General features: G+C 49.0%; 1 long non-coding RNA gene across 1 annotated transcript; it reads left to right on the top strand.

Moving 5' to 3' along the window:
* Positions 1–5,955: 5,955 nt before the first annotated feature.
* LOC120323581 lies at positions 5,956–7,711 on the top strand. Its single transcript, XR_005564199.1, has 2 exons — positions 5,956–6,077; positions 7,325–7,711. It is a non-coding gene; the product is annotated as an uncharacterized LOC120323581 (long non-coding RNA).
* The last annotated feature ends 236 nt before the right edge of the window (positions 7,712–7,947 follow it).

The raw sequence follows: 7,947 nt of genomic DNA, 5'->3' as shown, positions 1-7,947 counted from the left end.
AGCTGAAACCCACTGAACACAGAGCAAAAGTGAAGAAATCTCAGCTGGCAGGATCTGGGGAACAGAGAAAGAGCACAGCTAGGCAGCAGTAAGGTTCTGTTTCCATCCTTAAATCTCAGAGAAATCAATAAGATCTTCCTGAACAGAACTTTTCCCCATAAGAAAAGGGATCACAGCAAGAGGGGTAGATGTGCCTCTTCTGCAGCCACATTAAAACTATCCTTCATCTGGATGGCTCACCTGGGAAGGGCAGCTCTTATGAGAGCTGCAGTGAGGTACAGGGCACAGCCTGCTGTGGATGGCAGTGCACAGGGATGCACACCAGCACCAGCATGAGGATTCCAGGAATGAGCTGCTTTAGAAATAAGCTCCTCACATGTCAACATAAAACTCCTGTTGACACACAAACCTGCCTCTCTCCTGCCAGAAGAGAACAGGGAGCTGCTTTCATCCTTCTGTGGGAGCAGAGATGAGGCTGGAGCCCAGTATCAATAAATTAATGGAAAAGAACAGTCTTTGCTTTCAAACAGAGGCACTGCAGATCTCAGCAGGCACATCACAGCTTTCTGCTCCTGCCTGAACAAATATTCAGCTGGCAGGAAAACTGCGAGGTTGGGCTGTACCGACACCTTTCTGGGACACCGCAGCAGCTCTGCCCTAATTCTGAGATGCCCCTTTTACAACAAGCTGGTCCAGAGCTGTTCTGCAGCATCTGTCATGTTTGTGGAACCAACTTCCTCATTTCCCACAAAGGGGACCAGACCTGGGAGTCCAGCTAGCTCCTGGTTTTCCTTCATTTCATCCATGCACATCAGCACAGCCGACAGCTCAGACCTGGGGCAGAATTCACCCTCGCAGCCTCGCTCCGTTCACAGGTGAAGGCTCTACCCCCTGCTCACTCCCCTGAAGCAGTCCCCCATTCCCAGTCCTCATTTGGTGGCTTTATTTAGGTTTAGTTATCCTCTGAAGTAGCTGCACCCCTGCAGCTGCAGGAAAAAGCCAAGTCCTCTGTGTCCAGGGCCAGGGCTGTTTATTTGCACTTGAAATCCCATCCATTTGCTGGTCCACCCCACCCTGGGCACCACAGTGTGCTGGTAGGGATGCAGCTGCTGCCAGCAGCCTGTGACAGCCCTGTGTCCCCCAGCCTGCTGACCCAATACCAATGGGCACAGCTGGGCATCCTTCAAGCCCCATCCCAGACAAAACCTTGAGGAAATACTTTTCCCTGCCCCTCTATTGCCCTCCTCCCTACTCACTAGTGAGATGTTTTCCCATCTGTGCCAGTTAACAGGCTGAAATGCAGCAGCTTGATTGTCTAGTAGTGGTGAGGAGTAAAGAAAGCTGCCTCTGACCCAAAAGTTTACAATTAAGAAATAAAAGGAGCAACTAAGAGGAGGATACGGCCCTGGCAGCCAGCAAAGTTGATGAGCATGGGTGGGGAGCGAGGGGAAGCAGTAGGTGGCTGAAGGCATGAGGGTAGCCCAGAGGGGTGAGGCAGGAGAGGCAGGAGATGTGGGAAGCAATGCCTGAAGCAGCATCCCAGTGGATGCAAGCTGTCCCACAGTGAGTTTGTTCAGGTCAAAAAGGGATATTGCAGCAAGTGGAGGGGGATGTGATGAAAGAGAAGGTGAGAGTTTTAGCTTTAGGAAAGGCTTTGCAAGGTTATGCAAGTGTTTGAGGTGTCCAGGATATGAAGACATGGCAGGAGATAGGAGATGAAGACAGGTCTCAGATTCTGGCAGCATCCTGGCATTGCTGAGCTCAGGAATCACTGAGCTAAGAAGGAGAGGTTAAATGCTCTGATTTGGCCATGCTGTGCTTGAGCGGGTGGTGAGACATCCACAGGATGTCAGAGAGCTCCTCTGAGATATGAATTTGGACAGGGAGAGGAGAGCCCAGAGTGGGGATGCATGCCTCTGAGTCATCACCATAGAGATGGTATTTGAGTGTAGCTGAAATGAGATTACCCAGAAACACAGTGCAGAGAAGGGACACAGCTCTGTGAACTCCTGGGGCAAACGAGGTTCCAACAGCAGCCCAGCTGTTGGCCACCAGGGGGGACAACAGGTGGCCAAAACTGGGGCACACTCCAGGCAAGGCTCAGAGCCAACCACAGCCACATCCTGGCCTCACCTGCAGAGCATGACTTGGGCCCTCCTCAGCTGTCCCTCTCTTCTCCGTTGGCTCTGTGTTCTCCACACAGGAAATCCAGGTCCCAAAACCATCGGACACCAAACTCCAGCACTTCAAAGGGGACAGAGCTGAGCTTCAGTCTTAGCTCTGCAAAACAGAGGGATCTGCATGCTCACACCCCTCAGAGAAACCACAAGGACAAATCCCAAGACAGTGAAGAGATTTCTGGGGTCAGGTTGAGACGGCAAGGGATTTCAGAGCAGTGCCAAAATGGGTTACTGTGAAGTGACACAGCAGCTCAATCACCACTTTGCTGGGAACAGAACCCCCACATGGAGCAGAGGTGACAGAGAGACTGAGACCTCTCAGCCTCCCCCTCCAGCACACCCCTGATCTCCAGGACTTGGAAGAGTCGTGTGTTCTCTCCCTCCAGGGAGGAGAAGGAGGAGGAGTGTGTGTGGTGCTCAGGGCACGTGGCACCCAAGTCTTTTGCCCCCCGGCTTCATGCTCCAAGCTGTGGTTAGTCCTGGAGACTGTGACCAGGAGGTGGCAGGCTCAACTCATCCATGGATGGTGGCTCTTCTTCAGGAGGGTCTGGCCTGGGGACAAAATCGCTCGTAATGTGTCTCTAACCCACCAAGAGGAAGCCAGAGCACTGAAGTGCTGGAGGAAGAGGGGAAAAAAGGGACTGTTAGAGCTTCTCTGAAAAGCAATCACGACTTGGGAGAGACGTTTCTGCAACCAAGGCTGATGCCTGTCAGGGACAGAGTCGTGCTCAACACCAGGACTAGCATGGGGAGAACAGCCAGGCTGGTGTTGTCAGAGACTGTTTCTCTCCGCTCTCATTTCAGATAACTAATATGAATCAATGAAGAGGAGGAACATGTCTGCATTTCCAGCTGTCCCTCCCCACCCCCAGCATCCTGGTCCCTGGGAGAGCATTTGAAAAATTGCAATCGCTATAATTAGAAGTAACACTCACTTTCCAAGAGGAAACTGTGCAAAAGGTTGACTTCCTCTTCAATGCCATTTCAACTAACAGATCTGCAGCTCCAGTGGTGAGGGGATTTGCTGAGCAGCAGTCTGGATTGCTAGGAAGAATTAAGAGTTCCCTCCCACTTCCATGGGGATTACTCACTCTAGGTGCAAGACGCTGGGTCCTAAGATGCAGAGGGGACTGTGGCATTTTGTACTCTCCCTCTGCAAAGAGCAAAGGCCAGAGGCATTAACTCATCACTATTATGCATTTGCCCCCACGGGTAATTAACACTGCTGCATACAGCACTGACTTGGGAATGCCAAAGACATTGGGAATGCCAAAGACATTGGGAACTTCATTGCTGGAGCTTTCAACAGAGCTACAAGCCACAAGCAAGCTCCTTGTGATTCCATACAAGGAAATATTCACAACATACAACAAAAATAGCCTCCATCACTACACGTTATAATCACATCAGGGAGCCTCCAATCTCTGCAGTAATAAGTGATGCCCTCCCTCCTCACCCAGAGCACTCTGCAAACACCCATTAACCCTCCCGACACCCAAGGATGGGCTGTGGAGATTACAGCACAGACCTCAGCCGGCACAAAAGCATGGCAGGGAGTCAGCAGCAACGCCTGGACTGTAACAACCATTTTATCTTCTCTGATAACACAAGACAAGTTTACAGTGTGCCTTGTCCTTTCCAAACTTTCTGAGACCTTATAGCCAAAAGAAGCTGCTACATTTTCTTCCCCTTCAGAGTTATTTTTGTGCTGAGCCCAGGAACTCGTGATGGATAAAAGCACCTGCAGAAAGGTCATCAGCCATAACTCAAAATTATGCAGAGGTAAAGAAACTCCCTATTCCCCTTGGCAAGGTGCTCTGGTGGTTCGGTGTCGCACTATTCAAAATGTTCGCCTGGTTTCTAATTTGAACTCATCTTCATTTTTCATCCAGATTTTGGTCCTTACTAAGCCCCATCGAGCTGCTTACTGCTACATTGCTCAAGCACCACAATCAAATCCTTTTGATAAGCTAAAGGCAAAGGGCATTTTCACCTCTCATTGCAGAAAGACACCAGACCAGTTACTGGAAATGCTCCTTCGGCCATGGTAGCTTGAGATGATGGAGCCTTAGGAATTTCTGCATTGAACTTTTTTGCTCAGGCCCTCCAGCCCCTCACTAAATTCACCAAATAAACTCAGGTTCTCTTTCCAACCACCACTGACAACAAGGGGCATTTCAGCAGTCATCCCTGAGATGGTTTTCTTAAGACAGAATTAGGCTCAGTTCTTTTATCTACAAAAATACTGTAAAAATAATTTTCCCAAACTTTTTCAGTTAAGTAACCAGGCCACATTTTTTCCACTCCTTTAAATGCAGCCTCAGAAGTGAGATGTGCCATCCCTGAGACATTCATCGCCTTTGCCCTCCTCTATACTGCCAGAATTAGATGTGTGTGTGTGTGTCAGCCCAAGCCGCTGATCCCTCCTAACTCCCCAGAAAACATCTGCAGGGCTGTGAGCTGCTTCTTTGGAAGCTGTGGCTCCCATACAAGGCAACTGCTCCCCAGCCAACAAAGGACAGCTGGAAAGGCCTGACCAAGTAAGAGATTTACTTGGCTGAGCATCATTTCATTCTCCACAGGGGAGTGTAGGAGGGCAAAATACAATTGGGTCACCTAACAAAGTGAAATCTCATCCTGTGTCACTTGTTTCCAAAGAGTGATTTAGTTTCTGCAAATGTCGTGCTCGTTCCCAAACAAGTAGAGAAGAAACTTTATGTGGTGGTAAGTTAAATGTCTTCCCTCCTCCCATCGACTTCAGAGAGTGCCTTGGATAAGTAAGCTCCTCCATCAAGGTCTGCAGGTACCTTCCCCATGTAGCAAGCCTGAATCTCCAGATCTAGGCAGGTACAGGCTGCTCTGCAGCAGGGCTGAGCATCAGCCTCTGCCCAGAGAAGCTGTGTCTGCCTCATCCTTTGGAGCTTTCAAGGCCAGGTTGGACAGGGCTTGGAGCAACCTAGTCTAGTGGAAGGTGTCCCTGCACATGGCAGGGGGTTGGAATGAGACAAGCTTTAAGGTCCTTTCCGACCCAAACCGGTCTGTGATTCTGTGATTCTGTGATTCTGTGATTCTGTGATTCTGTGATTCTGTGATTCTGTGATTCTGTGATTCTGTGATTCTGTGATCAGCATCAGCCCGTTCCTGTTGCTGGGCTGCAGCTGGCAGGGAGCGTGCAGGACCCTTGGGAAGCTCAGGTCACTCCACACACAGCTGTGCAGACTCGGCCTTGTTGTGTTTGGAAAGACAAAAGTGATGGCACATGTCAGGCAGATTAGAGGGTGACAGATAGATGGACAGGCAGGCAGGCTGCCTTTAAATAGTCTCCATATTTTTCCCGTGACATCTGTCTGCAGGAGTTTAAATTATGATCCTCACTTACAGCTTTGAAAGAATTTAAAATGCTTAAATCCCTGTTAAAAACTAAGCTAACAAAGCTTGGCTGGATGCTACACTTTTAATCCACAATGAAAGCAGTGTGCTGGATTTGAAGGGCTGCAGAGCTCTCATGGAAATACCCTGCAAACACTCAGCCCTTCCTAATGATCAGCCTGCTATAAGAAATGGTTTGGTGTCAGATTCAAATCTGACAGCTATGCTGAAATGACTCCACCATAACTTCCTCTTCCTTCTGACTGAGGGATGAGAATATAAATGTGCAACTTGTCCTGTTTTGGGACACCTCACAAGCAATAACTGTGATGTCAAGGCCCCAGATGCCAGCTGGGATCTGGGAGAAATCATTTAGCTGCCTCTCACCCCCATGAGTGTGGGGAGAGAGCAGCAAGTCCCAGAGCTAAGTGCTTTCAGCAGCACCACCTGCTGCTGCCCCCCCAGAAACCAGCCATAGATCCTATAAGCTCTGCTCCCCCATAACCAGACACGAGGAGCACATGGCAAGTAAGGCAGGTTCCCAAGGTCATCACTTGTCCAAACCTTTGGAGAAGTCCTTTCGTAGCATAAACCACAGATGATGAAGTCCCAGGGAAGACCTCCAGTTCCCCATTAGTCTTTATTTATCATCCTCTTTAAGACAGACTGGTTTACTTCCACCTTCCCATGCTGAGCACAGCCTGCTGTCTGCAGAACTGCTCGCAGGCAAGCCCCAAACTTCCCTGCTTCTGGCCAAAAACTGAAGCATGGCCAGAGCACGAGCAGGCAGGACAGCACAGCAGCTGTGAGACCATCACCCTGCCCACCTCCCACACTCGTGCCCTCCGCTTGCTGCACCACGGCAGAGGAAGCTCCGTTCTGGTTCATCTAAAACTGTGGTGTTCTGATGTGGAATTACAGAGGTGGCTCTATCAAGGAGGGTGAAAAAAAGAGACAGGGGTCCACCCCAGCAGTAGCAATGCCCTGTGTGATGCATGGGGACATCCTCTCTGTGGGGACTTCCCCGATCGCTGCCAGATGCAGTGCCTGTTCCCCATCCAGCCTGCAGCTGGATCTCATCGCCTGGGGAAAAGCTTCTGACTTCCCTGACTATTCTGTTTATTCTGCTAAAGACCATAATCATTCTGGTAATTGTTTGGGTTTGTTTGGGGTGAGGTTTTTTTTAGCAAGCTCCTACTTTTGTGAGTTCATGTGCTACGCTCCCTCTGCTGGCAGGCTCTCTTGGGCTGGGGGAGAGGCTCTGGGGAAGCACTCATGGAATCATAGAATCACAGAATGGTTTGAATTGGAAGGGACCTTAAAGCTCATCTCGTTCCAGTCCCCCCACCTTCCACTAGACCAGGTTTCTCCAAGCCCCATCCAACATGGCCTTGAACACTTCCAGGGGTGGGAAAGGAGAAAAACAAATCCCTGCTCCATTTGCCTGTGAAAAGTCACATCACAAACCCTTCCCAGGCCCTGACTCGCCAAATGTGAGCGAAAAGACCTGAGAATGGCATTCTTGTGCCAGATTTACTCCTCATAGCCTGGTAATGCTGAGTCTTGTCAACAAAGACAAATGTGTGGTTTGCTAAAATTCAGCTGATCTTTATAAGAGAAACTCTTACACTTGGGAGTCACGTCAGCAAAGCGATAGCCTTGTGCTGCTGATAGTTTAGAGCTGTGGTGTTCAAAGACCCTCAGCAGGAGTAATTACATCCATCACAAATCGTGAGCAAAAACATGAAAGCAGATCTTGACAATCTTGATTACAGAAAATCTCCTGGAGGGCAGGAAGTAGTGCCAAAGAAGAAACAAGGGGATGCTTCAGCGAGGCGCCTTCCCAAGCCCCTCATGCTTCAGAGAGTGTTTGTCATACACAGAACTGCTATCAAGAGCCTTGGAGCCGCCTTCCCTTTCTGTAGAGGCAGTGAATGGGATCAAACCCAGGGTCCTGCAGCATTCACAGTGCTACTTTCGTCATCAGAGGAGCAGAGAATCTTTTGATAGATGTTAACCTAAGAGTTTTTCATCAACCCTATTCAGTAGGCAAGTCAAGAAACGGCAAGGGCACTCAAAATCAGCCAAATAAAAGGCAAGACAACCCCCCATACAGATACTTTCTTGCTAAAACTATTAATAAACATTGCACATTGCGTCAATCTCTGAAGGTCAAAGCAATCTTTTTCTCTGGTGGAAGCTCTTAATGGAGATTTTTGAGCTGCATTTTATGCCTAAATGTGCTTCTTTAACGAGTGCAATTTTACATCTGTTCAGGTAAAGCGCCTTGTTGTACATTTGCTTTCTTCCATGGTTTTATTATACCTATTTGGCTGATGATGCCCAGCCAAAAGAAATGAAAGATGCTGGGAAATAAAAATGGAGTTCCTGAAAGTAT

Source organism: Pipra filicauda, unplaced genomic scaffold, assembly GCF_003945595.2.
Source record: "Pipra filicauda isolate LSUMZ 115617 unplaced genomic scaffold, ASM394559v2 scaffold291_size933811_pilon, whole genome shotgun sequence".
Classification (NCBI taxonomy): Eukaryota; Metazoa; Chordata; class Aves; order Passeriformes; family Pipridae; genus Pipra; species Pipra filicauda.
The sequence above is the reverse complement of the archived record's forward strand: the minus strand, read 5'-3'. Positions and strand labels throughout refer to the sequence as shown.